Source organism: Sarcophilus harrisii, chromosome 6 (genome assembly GCF_902635505.1).
Source record: "Sarcophilus harrisii chromosome 6, mSarHar1.11, whole genome shotgun sequence".
Lineage (NCBI taxonomy): Eukaryota > Metazoa > Chordata > Mammalia > Dasyuromorphia > Dasyuridae > Sarcophilus > Sarcophilus harrisii.
In genome coordinates, this window is record NC_045431.1 from 21,285,154 (window position 1) to 21,308,464 (window position 23,311).

Genomic DNA, 23,311 nt, shown 5'->3' on the forward strand with positions numbered 1-23,311 from the left:
ACAATCTTAATTGGTACAAAAGTGAGATAAACTTAGAGATGGAAAGCTAGCCTGGTAAATTTAATTTCCTCTAAGCTTATTAGAAAGAATATACTATGGAATATAGCAGCTTCTATTCCAAGTCATTGTATTACATATTCTTCTCGATTTCCATGCCCGATTGTATTGATATCAGACTATGGGATATTAAAAGTATGTTTCTTTTACAAAAAAAAAAAAAAAGTGTGCTCTGCCACCTGGATTTATATAAGTTTTGGAAAAGTATCCAGAAAATCTATGATTGTTCCAGGATTCCCTATCTTGATATAACTGAAACATTACTCCATTTCCCTTACCTCAAAGAGTATTTGTAATGCTCTGAGGCCAGGATTGTTTTAGGATATAAGAAACCTTACCGACTGCAGTTCCCTATGAGATTACTAATGCTTGATCAATTTCATTTCGTAGCAGTTTATATCAGAATTACCTACGGTAATCATACCTGAACAGGTGTATTCCTAAAGCATAAGGTTATTTAGAATGAAGAATGGCTATTGAAATTTTGAAGTTCATATGCAGTTACTTTGGCTTAGAACTGGAAAAGTCAGAATTGAGTCCCTCAAATTTAATTCCCTTATTGTATTCATGAATTTAGAAGCATAAATCACACAGTTAGTAAGTCTATGACTAAATATTAGAAGGGGGGAGGGAGAGAGACAGTTTCTCTGATTGCAAGCCAAGAACTTAATCTGTTATGCCATGGAGCTGCCACTAAGCTTAGATGACTAATGGAAGGAAAAACAATGGTATCAAGAAGATACAGAAAGCTCAGGGTGAGAATAAATTGAGTGAGCACTTTCTCCAGAAAGCTCAAATCTGATAAACAATATATTTTCTCAGTGTAAGTATACTCTCCAATGGTAGAGATTGCAATACATATATTTTTCTCATCTTGTTCATATCCTTCCATCAATAGAACAAGATTTATAAAATTAAAAATGTGGATGGGGTGGCAGGAACATTCATAACACACCTGTGGGAAATTTCCACAGCAGATTTGAAAGCATTAAAATGCTACTTTCAGAAGAAGAAGAAGAATACATGAAATGGTAACAAAAATGCCCTTCCCCAAATAATTGAGTTCAAGGAGGAAAAAAAAAAATAAAAGCTATCTATGTGTGTGTGTGTGTATAATGTATGTGAATATATATACAAGTATATATATAAGTGAATGTTTATAATACAGTATGCATACATAAGTAAACAATTAGGGATATTTAGGTTATCAATATCTTTAGGGAACGACCTAAAAAAAGGCAAACCTTCTCAGAAATCTCTTATGAAAGAATACAAATTCTGAGACTCATTCAGACAATTGTTTATTTAGTAAGACATGATTGCAAAAAAAAAAAAAAAAAAAAAAAAGGGGTCCAAAGCTCTTTTTCAGCACAAGGCCCAAGAATCTTGGTTTCTACAAAGTTAATAGATAATTTTAATGAATAAAATACAGTGTGGATTGAGATACCTTGTTTCTGATTGGTGGAGGCAATCAAGAGGCACTAATATCAAGGGTTAGCAGACTTGTAACTTTCCTGAAAGTATGACTTAGAAGAAGTTGGAACTTAACTTCACAAAATGGCAGTTAAAAGCAAGATGGAGTTATTCATGCTATAAAACAAAACATATTTTAGCAATCCTGAAGCAGATACAACATTGTTCTTCGTGGATCTGATAGCACAGAAATGATTATGTTGTTATATATGCCAAAGATACTGAAGCCCAAAAGAATGGTCAATGTAGATCAAAATATACATAGAATCAATTTTGTAATTAAAAAAAAAATCTACTGAAAACAGAACATGTGTCTATCAGCCAGGGAAGGACTGAACAGGTTGTAGTGTATTGATTCAATAAAACATTATTGAATTTGAAAAATAGTAGTCATTCAGGAAATGTGAGAAGATATGAATGCAGACAAATAATAATGAGGGAAACAAGATTTCAAGTTAGATTTTCCTACTGGGTCTAAAGAACTATTCAATGTATCATCTGGCTGCAATTTTATTTAGCTGTACAAAATGTATTATAAAAACTAATTCACATACATTATTTAATAGCCATATATTAAGTCCTTACTGAATACAGTACTTTGGTAATGCATACATAATTATATATATTGGGTTCTTAATTGCATATATGAACATGATAGAATATGCAAAACATATAAATACAAAAAGAGAAATTTCTAAATAATTTAGATTTCAATAGGAAACCATTCAGAAAATTGAAACTAAATCATAATTTCATATAGCTATTTTAGGTATTAAATATGTATAATTTCATAACATTTGATTTTGGATTTTCTAGTAGTAAAATGTATCCATTTATAGCTATATTTAAATATATGTATATTGTCATTTTATTTTATTCTAAATGGCAGTTAAATTTATCAGTTAAGTATAATCATAGTATATGCAAAACAGCAAAATGAGTTATAAATTAACCTGTGACCATAGAAGAAAATTTAAGGAAATATATGTTACCTTTACAATCTTGCCCAAGTAGCACATTTTTTAGGAATTAATTATTTTATTGGAGTCACTGACAGCTGCTTATATTTTAACATTAGAGTTATATGATTTACAACAAACACCTAGCATGCTTGATTGCATTTTTTGATTATTTTATCTCTTACATAGAAGATAATGTACTCAGATAACATAAATAATAAATAACAATGGCATCACTCTTTGGCAATATGTCATAAACTCAATTTGCTCATTTATTTCACAAAGAAGGGAAAATGTGATATATAAACTCTTAAGACAATTATTTGGCTGTCACTATGTTTAGTTTGCATTTATGTATAAGTTTTTTGCAACTTGAGGAAGTTGTGAAAATTGGTTTAACAAGACATTGATCACACTAGTTTTAAAAGTTTCTAATTTTTTACATAAGGCTTAATGAATAAATTTATTATTCACTCCTCAGATAAATGTATGAATTCATTAAGGGGACTACTCTAATTTGGAGCAGGCAGCCAATTTAAGTTGTCATTTTGGGGGGACTCCTAATTGTTAAAGATGGCCAACAACTCTTTACTTTCCTGTTATCCTTTCTGACCTTTACTTCATTCCATAATTTATACCACAAGAGAAAGGATTGGAACAGAAACAGAACAAATAGGTTTGAGGGTCTTTTCTTTTTCTTTATTTCATGTGTTACTATGGTCAAAGAAATTAACGCAAAATCATCAACCTACCTGTGTTGAAAAATCATATTGAAATAGACTAATTCTCAGAAACAGTCTATAATGTTTTATAAAGACTTATTCAAATCCTTATGATGATAAAATTCATCAGAATTTGCTCCAGGAAACACCGTAAGGTCACAGTCATTTCAGTGCCATTATGTGACATCAGAGTTGGACTTTGTGATATTCTAAAACAACTTTAAAAAGGACTACATTTCCTGCAAAGGCATCAAGGTAGAATAGAGGAAAAGAGCACTGGATATGAAGTTTGGAACATTATACTTAAAATCCTTTGTCAGAAACTGAGGAGGGACTTAAATTTGGATGTAGGTAGGTAATTCAATGAGTAGCATAGTAGGTCTAGAGACAGTAGGACCTGATTTTAAATCTATCCTTAGACATTTAGTAGGTAAGTAACTTAATCCCTGTTTTCCTTAATGCAATGGAAAAGAAAATGATAAAACACACTGATATCTTTGCCAAGAAAATCTCACAAACAGCCATTCCAGGGATCATATAATAGCAACATTTCCTGAACTTTAAAAAACAAAGGCATCAATTCCCTTATTCTATCAAATCTAGATAGCATTTTCAATAGTATATAAACTGTAAAAGAAAGTGATCAATGTATGCAAATATTTTCAGTTTGTTAGTACAATAAATGGAGAGCTGGATTTGGAATCAAGAAGAACTAAATTTTTTATCTTTTTTCAGATATTTGCTAGTTAGATGACCATAGAAAATCATTCAAAACATATATCAACCCTCAACTTCCTAATCTACAAGATGGATATGTTCATAGCTGCAACATCAGAGTGGGATTCTGAGGATAAAATAAGATTCTTAAAGCATTCTGAAAACTAGTAAGTGCTATATCAATGCTAGCTACTGCTTATTATTTTTATTATATTTACTACTTAGATGACCAACTTCATTTTGCAGTTTTTATTATTGCAGTATTTGAACAAACTATAAATCTTTACCTAATTGAAATATTAGATATGAAAGATAATTATCTTAAGATTAGCAGCTCCTAACTTATTCATTATTATGTTAAATAGTAATTTCATTTTAGTTGGTGATCTATTATGAGGTGTGTGTATGTGTGTGTGTAACTATGATGAATAAAGAAAAAATATAGGAAAGCCTAACTATAAATCTCAAAAAAAAATGACTATAATTACATTGACGAATGCATTAAAAAAGCAAATACTTGCAAAATATTTTCTTTAAAGAGAAATTATGACAATGTACACATTACCCAAATATGTTAAAATTATATCTTCTAGTTACCCTGACCAACTCCCTAGCCTTTATAGTCAATATAATGAGTAAAAAAAAAGGAGCCACTACAAAATAGCAACAGCAAGAAGCAAGATTCCAAAAGGGAACTTAGAAATCATGTACAAACTATCCCAAAGATAAAATAAATTGCACATTGCATAATATAATAAAGAAAACAACAGATCTTGGTAATATGTATTGAATCATGAAAAAAAATTGGGGTTTTGTTGTCAAGGGTCCTTGATCCTATGATATGAAAATGTCAGACATTCTCCAGAAATCCTCAGGAAAACCAGAAGAACACTAAATGTTGCTGACAATTGATGTCTGTGTTAACTTTAAATTTTTTTGCGGCAATTGGGGTTAAGTGACTTGTCCAGGGTTGTTAGGATTCTTAGAAGGTATTAAGTCACTGGAATTGATAGAGACAATAATTATCTAATTTAAAATGGTTCAGAATGATTGATTTAATCCTACAAGGAGATGTTACGGGCCAGAACTTGAAACAAGGTACTAAGTGGAATTAAGGAGACAATGGTTAAATCTAGTTTAGAACTGATTCATTCCTACAACAAATAATGGTTTCCTAGTGATATAATGATTGGTGAATACTTAGTGCGGGGCATATGAGGGGGGAGTTGTCAGGGTCATAAGGACAAGCCCACTAAAGGAGAAGCCCACTAGAAGCTCTGAGCCTCAGCCAGGATTCAGAGAGGAGATTCACAAAGCCAGAGAAGGTTAAAAAGCTCTCAGAACCAAGGAGAGAGATAAGTCTCTATTAAAGCTAACCAGGTCCCAGGAAAAGAGACAAGATTTTGACAGAGACAATAAAGGATTTGGACTTTAACTCCTGGCTGCATTCGGAGTGATTATTTTGAACTAAAACTAAAGCTGCCTCCAGAAGCTCCCCAAGAAACCTGCTCCCAGAGAATATTATATTTTTTAAGAAGAATATTACACAGGGTTACACAGCTAGGAAGTGTTAAGTGTCTGAGATCAAATGTGTTGTCATCTCCTTCTGACTTCAGGGCTAGTGCTCTACCCACTGTGCCACCTAGTTGCCCCTTAACTTTAAATTTTTACCAAAAAATCTTTGAGACCATTTTTATGTGTAAATGAACTAACTCTAAGGTGTTACAGATAATTAGTCTATTCCTCCTCAAACACTATAAAAATGAAACTTCAAACTTGCACTACAACATCACATCCAGACACTACAGGTTTGGCAATTGATTGATATTCTCAAGTGGCAATGACACTTAAAAATTGAAATCAGGAAAACACGCCATGGTTGCCTTAAAAAAAAAAAATACAAGTGACTTTTCTGCCTGGTCCCAGAAGGGAGATAAGAGCTATAGTTGAATTACATAAAGAAGATATTGTAGGCTGGAGATAAAGATAAACAGAATTCCTCAAAATTAAAATTATTTCCAAGAAGAATGGGACTCTGCATCACTGATGGTCTTCAAGTAAAGGTTTTATCCTATAAAAGTGATTCTTTTTCAAATATAAACTACAATAAATGATCTGAGTTTCAGGTCTGTCCAGCATTCAGTGACCTTGCAATTTTTTAAAATGTCTTTTTCATAGTGTTCCCTCTTCCACTTTCATCTATAAATGATATATCTCGTATAGATCTCACAGGGCTCATTTTCTTTTCTTAAATTATCTGGTCTATTTATTTATTTACTTATTTATGTTTGTTTGTTTATTTACTTACTTATGTCTGCTTGTTTGTTTGTTTATTGTAAATCAAGTGATAGAGCTTTATTCTCCTCCTCTATTATTTTCCACTAGCTTTCACACCATAATCTTATACTCTGGTGGCTATATTCTCTGTTTAGCAAAAAAAGTAAGCATTTGCTAGTTGATTCAATTTCTTGCTTTTTTTCCACATCAATGTCATTTTCATCATCATCATCATCATCATCATTTATACAGAGTTCTATGTGACAGGCAATATCTTAAGTACTTTAACAATCCTTTTATATATACCACAAAGAAGTTGTTAAATTAAATGGGAAAAAAATATTGAATGATAAGGGGACAAATAAAGTTTCTTTGGAATACCCAATATATTCTATATATTTATTTGTCACTTTTGAGTGAGGAACTGTTTCTTTTTGCTTTTCTTATTGTTGTTTTTAACCATTTTTATTTCTAACATCTCATAAAAATTGAGTACTAAGCATTAATTGTATTAAATCAAAGTACCAAATATGGATTGTTACATGTCAAGATCAAGTTATTTGTTAAGGGGCAAGTCAATTCTCCAAGGGCCTCCACAGCTGTGGATCATACCATCTGAAAAAGTTGCAAGGCAACCTTTGCCGACCAAGATATTGCTGACTGGGAATGAGATTAAATTGGAGACAGAGGGAAGAGGAGAAAGGTCAGACAACACAATGGCCTCTCAGTCAGAGAGGTCAGAGAACAGTTACTGCCTCAGAGTCTCCTTGTATCATCCTCTCACAAGAGGAGATCCATTCTGCAGGTCTGAGTTGGATCTCCAGAAGCCATTGTCAGGTGGCTCCTGGGTATTCCAAAAGCTATCCATTTAAAAATGAATGTCAGTAGTCTCTGAGTCTTATGATAACATAGGAAATTCACCAGGGGCATTTGAAAATAAGAGCAAACAAAGAACCACAGAAACTTGGGTATATGACTCAAACCTTCAGTTTCTTAATTACCCACTGGGATGGGCAAATCTATCTCACTTTTCTTCATTTTATTTCTTATTCTCTTCATTTCATTATAGGGCATTTCAATGTAATGGGAGTGAGGAACCTTTTGTCTTCCTACCAAGGGTCATTTAGATATTTATAACATCATTTACAGACAATACAAAAGTATCAAATTATAGAACTCAAGCAATAAGAGGCTGTTGTACCTGGTTTTCAAGTCATATTGCCTGTGGTTGCCTTGGTGAGGCCAGACCAAATGATTTCATGGATTTATATGGCCATTCCCCACCTCTTCATTATAAGAAGCTCTTTTTTATGATGAATCTCCATGTCTGAAAGACATACTGTCATATATATATATCTGTCTGATATATATGGACATCAGCATTGATTAATAAATTAACAATGGATGAATTGCCTTGAGGCAGTATGGTTTCTTAGGTTCAATTTTTTAGAGGACCACAAATAGTGGGCAACCCTGGGTAAGGTAAAAGACTCTTTAGTCCAATAAAAAGAACCCTGCTGACAGGGGAGCCCTGGTTTGGCTCCCCATTTTCCCCAAGGATATCTCAACCTTCCTGAGAAGTCAGGGTGCATCACAACCTGTATTGTACTTGAAGCAAAGTTATGCTAACATGGTAAGGAAACATCCATACATAATAGCAAGTTGTATATGTGGTCCCGCCTGCATAGTATCCTATAGTTAGTGAATGCACAGTATCCTATAATTGTCTAAGTATATTACATAAGCATAGGATATATAAGCCTGAGGATTTTTTTAATAAACAGACTACTGTTTGACCACCTTCATGAGCTCTGCCTCATCACTCCACACCTGTAATAAGGATTTAAGTTACTACTGAAATTCTCCCCTGAGTAGGTCCAGACACAATTTGACTGATATAAGTAAGTCAGTTATGAGTGGTTTAACCATTTTAATATATTGATTAATTATTTGGCAATCAACATACAAAAAAATTTAGTCAATCAGTTATGTGACTTAGAATGGAAAGCCATATTATTAAAGCAAGCCATTTCTTGTATTTTTAGCACATTGCCTGGCAAAAAGTGAATGTTTAACTATATTTTTTGACTTGGCTTAGCAAGAAGATGTTTGTGAATTGCCTTCATTAATCTTTTTGGTATGCACATTCCTTACCACTCATCTTTTTTTTTTTTTTTAAATTATTTTGTATTGTCTTTTTTTCTTCTTCTTCACTTTTTCACTATATTTTCTACTATCAAAAGTTGTGACGGGTATATTTTCTGAAATGTCATACTATTAAATTTAATGAACTATTCACTTTCAACTGGAAATAGTTGTTTTAAGAGGCAAAGAGTTTCAGTTGTCTAATTATATACAAAACAGATGTTATTTGTTTCCCACTAAGGTACATTGAATTTAGTAGATATAACACACTGACAAATTTTCCAAAGCAATATAGCATGACTAAGCAATAACATAGCATAATGAATAGAAATCTGGACTTATATTCATTTCATAGGTTCAAATTTTTTTGCTAGCACTTCTTAGCTGTGGCATTCTGGCAAAGCTATTTAAAACAAGTACCTCAAATAGGTTTATTAAATCACAGATGACTATTTTTATTGATGAGAAAATGATCATCAATAAATATCAATAAAATATACATATATACATATACATATATACATATACATGCACATATATATAGATATATACATATAATAAAATATGTATAATTGTAAATGATGAATCTAGTCCTTTGCTCCTGATTGTATCATTTTCACTTTTTTGGGTATTATTTTGTCACTGACTCAAAATTGATAGTTACTTTATTAGATATAATTTATTTGGACTATTCCTGAATATTTTATTTTTTTTAAAGATAAATAACACATCATCCTTACTAACAACATTTCTTTTCTTTAATCCTTAGACACACACACAAAAAAAACACAACAACAAAGAAAAAATATTTTAAACCAATCTTCCAATAAAAAGGGAAACAAAAGTATTTGCTGTTGTTATTAAAAATGTTCTATATCTAATATAAGAGTGCCCTTTGAAAATTTGAGTTTTGATTTGGTAAAAGTGTATAGGACAGTTAACCAAATAGATTCTCAATTACAAGCTAAATCATTTAATAGTTGAACAGAGAGCAAATTGGATTTTTTTTTAAAGGGACTTTGTCAAAATGTCAGAAGTGATTCATGAACCTAAGACTTTATATGCTACTTTCATCCTTTTGTCTTTAAGAAAAAGGAATAGAATGAGCAGCAACAAAAATAAGTGCTGACCCATTTGCCCAAGACCAAGAGGAAATGAGACTGTGTCTATTGAGACTCAAGAGCTAAAACAAATGGAATATGTGTTATACATCCTTTGGGATGATGTTCTGGAAACTTTTAAAGTCCTGTGGTTATAACTACAGAACTTTCTTTTCTTAAGGCACTGGAATATTAGTAAAAAGAACAATGGTTTGTAAAGTAGGAAATCCAATTCTAGTCCCAACTCTACCACTACCTGCACAATTTAATCCAGCTCCTTAACTTTCTTAGACTATCTTGGCTAACTCTCTAGGAACTTTAGAAGTAAACCAAGGGTGAGCTTATTTATGTTGGGAGAATTAAATGCCTTTAAAGAGAATCAACAAACAGATCCCCTTCTCCTTCTTCATCTCTGGGCACATTGGCCAAAAGCCTATGGCTTCCCCTAACTTATTTTACATTCAAACTTCCAAATTCCTGAGCAATAGTTTTAATGCACCTTCCCCCATATTTTTGATGATGAGTTAATTGATTTATTAAAAAAAAAGATAGAAATGCTAAATGTAATTCAATTCAATAAACATTTATTAAGCAACTATGCCCCAGTTTCTTTACTAGTTGCTAGAGAAAGAAGTACAAAAAGGAAAAATATTTTTGTGGCAATTGAGCTTATATCACTGATCAGATGTATACCAAATATACTTACTAATAATTATATATAAGGTAATTTTGGAAGATATTAGGGATACTGGCAGGGAGTATGAAGCAAAAAGAAAGTCATATACAGTAAGTAATTTATTCTTGATAGAATTGTGGTTTCTTACATGTCATAGTTTAGGAAGAAGGATACTGCAGAGCTCCCAAAGGTGGAATCTTGTTTATGAGGAATAGAAAGTAGGCCAGTTTAACTGGAAAGTAGAATACGTGAGGAAGAATAACTTTGAATTTCCTGGAATAATAGATTGGAACAATATTGCAAAGGACTATCAATCTGATTTAGGGGGTTTTGTTTGTTTTGTTAATAGTTGTTTTAATTTGGGAGCTTCATAGACTATTTCACTTGATTTGAGTTGTCATCAAAAACTTTAACCTATCATTATAATGAAGTCTTCAGTGTTTGGTGTGGTTAGCAGAAGAATTGGTAACAATTAATCCCTCAGGCAGGCAGGGAGAAGGTTCTGATAAAGATCAGTTCATCTTGTGGTCCCACCCTCTGGGGATGTTTTCCAGTCTAAAATCCAAGTTATATGAAATCTTCAAGATGTATGCTCTGTAGAGATCTCCAGCAGTCTCACCTTGCTGTATCCTATCAGAAAACCCAGTTATGCCCCTGAGGTTAAATTTTTTCTATAAAATCCAGTTATGAGCCATCCCAAGACTGCTGTCCTTGTTTGGGTCAGTCTGCCATGGAACACTGCCTTGTGATGTCTTTACCCTTTCCCTTCCCCCATGCTTCATGGTATCTTCCCTAATTCCACAATGCTTCCCAACCTCATTTCTCGTCCTTATAGCTAACTCTTAGTTAAGCCCCTTTCAAAATTTAGCCAGCCAGTTGAGGGTATGCTCCAACCTCATGGGGTACTCCCTTTCTCCTAAGTAATTGTGATCTCCACTACGCTATATTCATATTTACCAAACCTGGTGTCTTTTGTATCCATTCATTTTTGTCTGTAACTTCTTCTCTAAATAAATCTACTTTTTACTAAAGAAAATGGCTATTGTGAATTCTTCACGACTGAACTCCAACTTTTGTTGCCTACCAGTATCTGGTGTCTACATCATCTACATCATTTTGGTGCTCAAACTATATTGATTGAATTTACGGCAACAAAGTAGATGAGTAGCCTTCAAAAGATCTTGGCAAGTTTTCATACCAAAGGTTCTAGTCCTTCTTGAACAATAAATATATTCCAAGACTACTTTTTTACTTATAGAAAAAAGGCTGAACCCTTTTGCTTAATTGACATCTACTTCTATGTCATCAGAGTTTACCTATTTGACCCTTTTCTCTTGTAGCTCCTTCTATGACCTTACATTATACTCATTTTGCTAATAATATACTTTTTAAAAAATTATCCCAAAAAAAATTGGGATAAAGGTTCTGTGTTTACTAGATTTTTAGACTGCCATTTTGCTTTTGTTTCTAGAAGATTAGTCTTATTGCAATGGACTCTGGATAGTTCGGGCATTGTTGTACAGAAGAAATTAGAGAAAACTCCCTGATCCTAGATAGACAAATGAAAGACAGTTCATTCTTTGAGTTGGTCTATTATTAAATATTAATATCTCTTAATATTAAATGTTAACATTAAATGTTGAAATATTCTAAAATATTTTAGAAATAATTTTTGTAAAACAGAATTGAATATGGAACAAACATCTTATAAGCTGGTTATATGTACATGCATATTTATTTGTGTCCATGTAGCTCTATAGCCATGTATCTAGCTAGAATTACACACACACACACACCCTACAAAAGAATTCTTACCCTGAAAGATATTAGGCCGTTTGGCAGGGAACAATGTAAATGCGAATATTAGACCAAAAAAATTGAAAGCAAACATTTAATTCAGAATTCCTTCAATATATATATAATTTTCCATTTGACAACTAAATAATAACAGTTACATATAGGACAAATGTCCTTCAAAAACTGAAATAATATTTACTTCATCTGAGACCAACATTTTTCTATGTTTATAGAAATTTATTTCATTTCTTACTTTGGCTTGAGAAGTTTCTTAGATCAGAAGTAGGAGTAGATTCAGGTAATAAAGTAAGGAAACATCACACATTATTTTAATAACAACAAATTCAATACTCATATAACGCAAAAGCGTCTTGATTCAAGAAAAAGAACAAGTGGTCAGTGTGTTAGTATTCTATAAAATGACTCCAAATAACTTTGATTTGCCCTGTTACTGAAGAAGAAAGCAGGACATTTTCCTTATAAAACCAATGGCAATTAACCAAGCATTTCAATTCTATTATAAAATCTTACATACTTCATCAAAAACACAGGGGGAGGATATGCTCCCTGATTTCTGCAAAAGGCCATTCATTCCATGCTTACTCTAGATGATTGATTGGGTGGGGAAGCTTCCTTTCCATTAGAAGGATCAAATTAACAATTAACTAACTGTCTGGTCCTTTGAAAAAGCCTAGGCTTTGTAAGATTTTATAAGGTCCTCCAATATGAGGAGTTAGAATTATTGCCCCAGTGTTGAATGAGGTTAAATGAAAGGATTAACCTGAGTCAGTGATCAAAATACCAATAAATATCTACATAGAAGCTTTGATATAAAGTTGTAAAGACAGAAGTGAGCTAATCCAATTCTTATTTACATAGGGGGAATCTCTGGTATAAAAAGCAGGGGTTGGGGGAGGGGGATATTTGAATATGAATTGGGAGTTATTGGCAAGTAATATGTTGTAGGGAATAGAAATGAGAATAAAGTGAACCACCTGAAATTATATTGGATTCTATAAACCAATTCTAATAAACATATAAATGACCTAGGAGGAGAAATGCTTCCCATACTTTTTTTTTTTTTAATCTCTCTATGTAGAGAATAAAATGATAAAGCTTTCATTATCCTTTGGCTTGAGAAATGCTCTAGTCATTAAATTGTAAACTTCTCTCTTGGCCAAGAAATCAACTAGAATTGAATCCAAATTAAAAAAAAAAGTTGACAAAAATTTGAGATGATTGAAAATATGAATTTTAATAATTGCATAATAGGATATTTTAAAAATAGCATTTAGCATACCCCAGGTTTGATTTTTGGCTAAGGAAAGGAGCAACAGAAACTGCTTACTTCATTATATATATATTTTTTCTTTATTGATTTTCATTTTGTCCATATTTTTAATTTAGGATGTTCTGTACTCATTGCACATTTCTCTTTGAAGAATATTTTGTGAGAAGACTGGTATATAGATTCCTCTCCTTATCTATTCTTTACCCAGCAACACAACACCCTAACTCCCCCACAAAAAACCAAATATATATATATGATAAATTAGTTTATATTAAATATTTCTCTTAATTTTTTTTATTATCTCCATTCTTTTAAATTATATGCACCTATAACAAGAAATATACCAAATCTTACATATTTATAAACTTCCTGGGAGTAGGGTGTTTATATATGTGTGAAAACATATATATGCATATATATGTATATATTTACTTTTATTCAGACAGGTTAAGAGATTTCCTTACAAATAACATTACAGATTTTTTTTTTAAATAGAAAATAATATTGATATTAAAGGAAAGTCTTTATTGAGACTTTTTAGTGTCATGTACACTTTCAAGGCTGCAGGCCATGATGGGATAGATTCAATTAATCTATCTGTTTCTGTTTATTTATCAAAAAGATGAAGATTGTATTCTAAAGTTTTAGGTCAAGCTCTCCATGTGAATTCTATGAGCTTCATACAGTAGTGGTGGGGTTTTATAATATCTTTTGCCTTTAAGTAATATAGCTGAGCTGCCACAGAACAGTGAGACATCATCTTGTCAGTGCTGAAAGGTATAATCTCATTAATCCAGGTATGAGCTCTAGAGGGGGGGAAATAAAAAGATAAAATAGTCCTTAGGGATTTTGACATGAAATTCTATTTGTATTTTCTTCAGTAGCCTTTTGAATTTATAGGCATTTATTTTGCTGTGCCCTCTGTAAGCATGATCTCCAATTTAAAACATGGGCTTAAATCCAGGCAGCTGGCAGGATTCTGCTACCTCTTTAGAGCAAGCTGAGCAAATTCATGTGATTCAGGGTCATGAGCCAGAGGGCTCAGTGTAAAAAGGTTAAATGTGGCAGTTCCCCTGGAGGCTCCTGGATAAATACTCAGTGGTTCTCTAGGGTAGTCCCACCCCAATATGTAATAGTAAAACAGTTAGCAAAACAGGGAATGTAGGCTGATTATCATTGGTTTGGAGGTAATTGCTTCTACTAGGGTCCAAGGCAAAAATGCAAAATAAACAGCATTTTTCAATTGGATTTTGACTCATCCAACTCCCTTCAATATTCATCCTTTGCCTCTTTTTACCTCCTTTGCCCAGAGTCATCTAACTGCCATTTGCCTTCTGAAACCTTCACCATAGAATCTCACCCAGTCAGCCTTTTTCCTTCTCTACTTCTTCTCCAATGTAAGCCTCCTCCTTTCTTTCCTGTACTGAAAACACCCATTGCTGCCTCAATATACTAGTCACATACATGCATATATACACACAATAGATGATTGACTATTATCTGATTAAATGTATGTATGAATTGCAAATAAGAACTCCAAGCCTGATTCACCATTTCCTGAAATACCCTGCTGCTGGTTTGAGTATGGGGTGAAGTAAATATAAGGCATAATTATTTCTTCTGAATCACAGGGTTAGGGATGTGGAGTTCATCCTTTCTACCCTCCCCCCCAACACACACACCTCAATATGGAAAATCCACATAAAACTTTTGACCCTCTCTTTTTTTCCTTCATAATATTCTTCATAGCTTGAGGGTCATTGGCAGAAAGAGCCTGAATTATTGTAAAACTCTGGAAGCTCAACTACGCCTTAAGGCAAATTAGAAGAAGCATTGCTAGAATTATAAATGGAACTTTTGATTTTGATTAGCATTTTCATGTTTAAGTGGAGTTTTATTATAGTCCCATATCCTTGGATGAAGCATCTGGTAGAATTCTTAGCTGAAATAAACTGGGGAAAAACATTTTACATTCAACGGGTCTGATAAAGACCTCATTTCTAAATTACAGAGAGAATTGACTCAAATTTCTAAGACTTTAAGCCATTCTCCAACTGATAAATGGTCAAAGCATATGAACAGACAGTTTTCAGATGAAAAAATTGAGATCATTTCTAGCTAAATGAAATGGTGCCTTAAATCATTATTGATCAGAGAGATGCAAATTAAGACAACTCTGAGGAACCACTGTGCACCTCTTAGGTTGGCTAAGATGACAGGAAAAGATAATGAGAAATGTTGGTAATGAAGAGAGCAATAGACACCCAGAGAGAGGACTGTGGGAGCTGAGTGTGGATCACAACACAGCATTTTCACTCATTTTGTTGTTGTTTGCTTGTATTTTGTTTTCTTTTTTTTTTTTTCCCTTTTTGATCTGATTTTTCTCATGCAGCAAGATAATTGTGTAAAAATGTATACATATATTAGATTTAATATGTTTTTACCATGTTTAACATATGTTGGATTACTTGCCATCTAGGGGAGGGTGTTAGGGACTGGGGGGGGGGAATTTGGAACACAAAGTTTAAAAGGGTCAATGTTGAAAAATTACCCATGCATATTTGTGTAGAAGGCTGAAACTCTGAAAAGGTATACTTGAATCAGCAGAGCACTTAAGGCTAATTACCTATTTGATCTGAGATAATGGCTCTAGAAGCATATACTAGAAGCATATATGGTAATGTGATGGCTCTCCTCAAGATTGGTACTTGCCAAATATGTAGTGGTGAGGCAAGGATTAGAGGGCTGAGGGAGAGAGTCAGGGTTATTTAGCTGGAGGATGAGGAGGAGAGAGGCTGGAGATTCTGGACTTCAGAATTGAGGATACATCTTTGGCAAGCTGTGTAGAAGTTTGACTGCCTCCTTCACTTCTTCCCTTAAAGATCAAGGACTTTGACTAATCCAGACTCTGACTGATCCTGAAGCCCTGAAGAGAGTTAGCCTGGACTTTATATATTTGAAAATTAAAAAAAAAATCTTTAATAAAAATATAGATTTAATTTAATTTTAAAAAGAAAAGATAAGACTTCCAAAACATTATTTCTTTTCCAAACTGTTTCCCACCCATGCCTCCAATGAACAAAACAACTATCATACTTTGTTATCTTCCCTTCCTACCTTAGCCTCTCTTTTTTTGTACCATCTCATAATTATGATTCAATCATTGGATAAAGATTGGATAAAAAAAATAAAGATTTATATTTTTAAAAGATTGTTTTAAAGAGAAAAAAAAAAGATTCTTAGCTCTTTTCATTGTAGGGACAAAACCATCATAACTCCATAGCTCCTGTATCCAATCAGAAACACATATTATATCAGTCACCTAGGTGATATTTTGCCTATAAAATAATCTACCTGTAATTCACTAACAGTTAATTCCTTTTGGGGTCAGTCCATTTGCTAAACTAGTTTATGTCTATTAAGACCCTAATTGCTTTTTATGGTTAGCCCATCAGTCAGTGGAATAAACCCCCACTGGCCATTCCTTAAAGGAGTCTCTGCTAGGGGACTTGTTTTTTCTCTTTGTTAATTGTTAAAATCCTTTTTCTTTGCTAAATACCCTTATGGGTATGGGTATACCCATGATATACTGAAAACATGATGGGGCAAATTATGATGTAGAAGGGATAACTATATTATGTATTGGAAAATCTTGAGTTTCCAGCATTGATGTATCCTGATAGCTCTCCAATAGATAACTGGTAATATAGGACTGGAGAACAGGATAACTTTTAGGGCTAAATCTAAATTTGGGGATGGTATATTTAGGAATGACAAAGAACTCATTAAAGTTGATGTGATCAGAAGAGAAGTAGGGAAAGCAAAATGGCTCCTGTATTGTATATGTGTATCAAGTACGTATATTAGATATCAAATCTTTAATAGTAAGATTTCTGCAAAAATTTCCCCTCCACCATCATCAATTTATTGTTTGTTTGTTTGTTTGTTTGTTTGTTTTTTAACTCTAACTGATTTTGTTCATATAAAAACTTCTCATTGAAGTTTCCAGGAGTTTCACTCAATATCATTGAGACTGTTCTATAGGCACATAATAAAATCATAATCAATCCTAAATCCTCTTCTGATTCTACATTGCTCTGATAATGCCTTTATATAACTCCTCTCAAAAAATTCTTGAATGAAAATATACTTTAGATTATTTAAGCTTTTCAAGTCCCTCTGTCTGATAATTTTCAGGTTTAATTATTTGGAGTTGTGGGATTCCATGACTCATAGCCAAATAGCAGCTCAAGCAAAATTTGGAGATTTTATGGTAAAATACAATACAATTTATATAATAATGATAATAGTAGCAACAACAATAATAGGTATTATTTATATAACACATAACAGGCTGTGTGCTAAGGGCTTTCAAATTATTTTTTATGCAACTGTACCACTATCCTGGAAAGAAAGTGGAATTATTCCCTTTCTTATTTTTGAGAGATAAAAAACTGAGCCAAAGAACAGTTAAGTAACTTACTAGTATTATTATTTAATTTTTTTCCCTCCCTATGATTCTTAGCATCACTTTATTAGTGGTGTTGGAGTACCATAACTAGTCCTAGAATAGTAGATATTCTGAAGAATCTGAATTACCTGAAAGACAATGGAGAAGTAATAGGTGAATATGACCTAATTGTCATGCATTACCAACAAAGATTTTGATAGAAAATGTGAACAATGTTATTAGGAAAATATGTCAATAGAAGGGGGGAAAAGAGTCCTTGGTTTAATAAGTAACATGAAAATAAAAACACAATTGGTAGATAGTCCACATGCTCCGTGATATTTAATTAATATGAAGATCTCTGGGTCATGTTGGATGTTTCAAATATGGAAAATGGATTTTGTTATAAATTTTTGGAGGCTTATATTCCTATTGCACTGAGTCATTTTAGTCATGTTTGATTCATCATGATTCCATTTGGAGGTTTTTTTTTTTTGTTTTGTTTTGTTTTTTTTTATTGGGGGGGGGGAAGTTACCAGAGTGGCTTGCAATTTAGTTTTCTGGCTTATTTTACAGATAAGCAAATCGGGTCAAATGGGATTTAGTGACTTGTCTAATGTCATACAGCAAATAAATGTATGAGAACAGATCTGAAATCAAGAAAAAAAGTCTTCCCAACTCCAGGCCATGTAATTCATTCCTTGCCCCTCTTAGCTCCCTATTACTGAAATCAAATTTTCATTAGAAAATTGGAAAATTCATTAGAACATCAATCCAGCATTATCAAAGGGGGCACCCTAAGGAATATTTTAAGTAAACCAAGCAATCCTGGTGGTTTAGCAACAATAACAAATGCACCCTATTGTACAGTCTAGAAATACATTAATATTATGTAGAAATAGGCTAATGATGATGATAAATGTTAATAATAGAAAATATAAAAAAGATCTTAATGTTTTACTAAGTGATAAACCTATAAGGTAAATGAGAATTGTAGACATGCAGAGCAAGATCATTTTACACCAAATTTTAGTCTATCAGGTTAGTTATAGCATATATCAGAATTTGTGCATTTAAAGAAAATATACTGGTAGCTAGTACTTCTCTTATGATAACATAGGGGCAAGGTGCCTTGTCCTTTCTTTTCCTTTCTTTTTTTCTCTTCCTTTCTCTTCCTTCTCTTCCTTTTCCTTCCTTCCCTTCCTTTCCCTTCTTTCCCTTGTTTTCCCTACTACCCTTGTTTTCCCTTCTTTCCCTTGCTTTCCCTTCTTTCCCTTGCTTTCCCTTCTTTCCCTTCCTTTCCCTTCCTTTCCTTTCCCTCCATCCTTTCCCTCCTTCCTTTATTCCTTCTTCCCTTCCTTCTTTCCTTCCTCTCTTCCTTCTTTCCTTTCCTCCTTCCTTCCTTCCCTCCCTCCTTCCTTTCTTCTTTCCTTCTTTCTTTTCTTCTTTCTTTCAATCTTTCCTCTTAAGATATGTGACATGCTAGTAGCTTAGTGACAGTGAGACACAGTATTAGTAAAAATCAACCATGCTTTTAAGATATTTCTATAGAAGATTCTGTTTAGCAATCTTTAGCTGTAGCAATCCCTCCAGATGTACTTTTATCATTGTAAGTAGGCACTTAGGGTGGTCTCTTGATCCATGTGAAGCTACCATTTTCATGAATTGGTGTTCTGTGCACAGAAAGCTAGTAAATGGAAAGTTCTTAATGCTTAGTGCCTTGTGTTCAAATAGACCACTAAGAAGTTCAATATTTCTGTATGTGTTATGTGTGTCAATGTATCACAATACAAAATACAGGGTTACATTTTAGTCTTTTGACTCAGGAAGGCAAATAAAAGACTTATAAAATCCATTTATTTGCTTAACTGTCTATCTTTAAAGCACAACTGCATATATGTAAATACACACACACACACACACACACACACACACACACACACACTTTCTCTCTCTTCCCTTCCCCCTATAGCTATAATTCTTTGTTCATTTTTCAGTCCTGTCTGACTCATTATAACCACATTTTGGGTTTTGGGGGCAAAGAGTTTAGAGTAGATTCCCATTTCCTTCTCCAGCTCACTTTAAAGATGAAAAAGTTGAGGCAAAAAGGATCACATAGTTATCGATACATCTGAATCTGGATTGGAAATGAGGTCTTCCTGACTCCAGGCCAGGTGCTCTTTCTACTTCACCAGGTACTTGCTGGATGTGTGTGTGTGTGTGTGTGTGTAATATATCCTGTATTAATATTTTCAATCTATTTTAAGCCATTTTACTTCGTGAAAGAATCTAAAGGAAATTATGGCCCTGTGTCATTAAACACGAGATTAAGCACATATAGGAAGAACAAGGGAGTAAAAAGAGATAGACAGTGGGTACCATGAAAAAGAACACTGATTTAAAATGAGGAGATCTAGATTTGAGTCCAAATTCCATTCCCTCCTCTCTGTGTGACCAGGGAGAAGTAGTAATACCTAGATTTCAGTTTCCTTATTTTTGAAATATAGAGAATAATACTTGTAGTACTTAACAAAGTTGTGAGGATTTAATGAAATCTTGTTATGTGAAGCTTCTTTCAAAATCATAACACAGAAATCTTAGTTTTTAGTGAATCCTTTGAGCTAAAAAATATTTTAGCTGAATTTTATTTACCTTCATTAGTAGAATCAAATGACAACTACTTATCCCTAAGTCAGCCAGAATATATTCTGAAGTTCTTTCTGCACAGTTACAAAAACTTATGTTAATTCACAAGTTAATTTAGAAAACACTTAGGAGCTCCTATGAAATTACAGAAATACTTCTGAGATTTTCATTCTAAAATTATGCTTTCCTCGGGATAAAATTGTGTGTGTGTGTGTGTGTGTGTGTGTGTGTGTGTGTGTATGGGTATATGTATATATGTGTGTGTGTATACATATATGTATATATATATATATATATATATAAGCTAAAATAAACTAAATAAATTTAAAGAAAGATACATATTATATCAGCTTTTTGAATTAACACTTTTAATTTTTCATACTCCTCTTTTTACAGCAGTATGGAACTACTGTGTCAGGGATGCTTATGGAATAAATAATCTGAAACAGTTGGGCAGGAGATATCACAAATTTTCTTCACTAGACTTCCTGCTTGTAACTGGTAAATGCAGTATCCAGACAACAATTCTGTACTTGCAGGGAGGCTAGTTTTATAAAATGTTACAGTTATTGATACAAAAGGAGAATCAAAGCTAGCATCCACTATCCACATAGATTCTAGTAGATGTAATGGCAAGAAAGTAACATACTGAATTCATATTTCCCATAGTTCCAGTTCCAGTTTAAAAGCTCCTCTCAATGAAGAAACTAGCAATTGTGGCGATTCAGGCTAATAAATATATAGATGGATGGAATGATCTATTTACCTGTAAATATCCATATCCATATCCATACATACAAAATCTATCCCAGGTCAAGAAGCTGAGCGGAGGAGGTCTGGGAGTGTAAAGAGGTCTATGTTCAACACATGTTCAGTTGGCTCGGAGTAGATTGCCCAAGATTGGAATTTAGCAGCTGTTCCAGCAAGGAAAGACAGAGGCAGGGAGCCAGAGCAGCACAGTTTGGAATGCCACCTGGTGCTCTGCACAGATATTGCATTTTGAATAACAGCCACTAACCTTTGATGTGCATATAAATGGCTTTGTGGAGATTAGATCCCTCTTTCTATAAATGACCATCAGAACTGAAATCGAAATATTTTACTCTTTCATTCCGTAAACAAATATTTGTTAATTGCTTTTTACGCTGACTTGTTCCAGGCTATATTTTTCCAGGGCTATATTTTTATCCTCCCTCTAGTTCAAACAATCATTCAATAAATTAAGTATCCTATAGGCCAGGGACTGTGTTAAGATCTGGGGATATAAAGAAGAGGCAAAAGACAGTCCCTGCTCTCAATGAGCTCATAACTTAATGGTGAAGACAATGTATGAACAACTATGTTCAAAGAAAATTCCAAGTAAGATAAATGGGAAATAATAGAAGGAAGGCACTCAGGTTAAAAGAGATTTGGGAAGATTTCTGTTAGAAGGTGAGATTTTACTTGAGACTATAAAGCAAGCTGGGGTTGGTTTTGGGGGTGGTCAGAAAGCAGAATGAAGGAGGGAGTGTTTTGGTAAGGGGGAACAACTGGGAAAAATACCCAAAGCTAAAAGATGGAATGTCTTGTTCATGGAACAGTCACTAGATCAGTGTTTTTGGATTTGAGAATACATGTTGGGGAATAAAATATAAGAAAACAGGCTAGATAGGAAGAACATAAAGGATTTTGAATGTCAGAAAGAACATTTTGTTTTTGATCCTAGAACCCATAGGGAACCATTAGAATTTTCTAATTGCATGGGCGGTGACATGATCAGATCTGCATTTTAGAAAAATCACTTTGCCAAACGTAGGAAGAATGGGAGTGGGGAGAAACTTAAGACAGCAGACTCAGTTGTAGGCTATTATTATAATGCAAAAATGAAATAATTAGGGCCTGCAGTAGAGTGATAGGATCTTATCCCCTATCTTTAATAGAATAAAAAGTAACAATACACACATAGATGAATTTAAATTTTGTAGCATTTTTCTTTCTAGAAACTTATAAAGCTGATAACAAACCCATTTTACAGTTAAATAAATTGTGATTCAGAGAAATTATGTAGCTTACCCAAGGTCATACAGGTAGGGAGAGAGGCATTACATGACAAGTTTTCTGATTCCATGCTCAGGTTCCTTTATGGTCACATACTTTACTCTTTACATTATAGTACCTGTCTACTACATTTTTGGTATATAATGAAACAAATATTAGATCCCTTTCCCACCTCCATCCTATGCATTGATTTTCTGTGCAATGAAAATTTTAATTGGATGGATGCATCCCACTTTTCTCAGGCATTAATCCATGGGGCCTCATTTCTGGCCAGATATGTAATAATTACTAGATTAATTTGTCACCTTATCCATATGTTCCATCTGGTTGATACGGGTATACTGATCTCTACCACCTATCCCTTTGTTACAAATGGTATCAATGAGGTTGTTAAGATTGCATTTATTTCTACTGTCTTTTTGCACTTTGACATCATCTGGAAACATTTATAATCTGATCTAGAAGTGCTCATCTTCCTAAGAACTGAGAGGAAAGGAGATGTGCAGTACCATGTTCTCAGCCCTTTATTTATAACATCATTATTCCAGTCATCTCTTCTTATATGTGGAAGTAGCATGATGTCAATATGGCTAACGAGACATGAATCAACCCTCTTGCCAAAGCAATTTTTTTTTTCTTTGAAATATTGTACTGGTATTCAAGCCCAGAGAAAGGAAGAATGCTGGCTTTGTGCCAAGATATCTGAATCACTGTTCTTTTCCTTTCCTGGTCAGTGCAATGAAGCTGAGACATGTCATTTAAGGGCTACTTGAACTACATCTCCCATGAAGCTTTCTGAATAAGCTCTTCTTGGGGACTCAGTTATACTAACTATACAGCCAGTTGAGAAATTTTAGTGGGCTCAGAAGGGGATGATCTGCTCTTACCAGATAAAAAATGAAGAAAACTTCTTCTTCCATTATCTGCATAAGGAAATGAAGGCAACATTTCTAAATTTATTAAA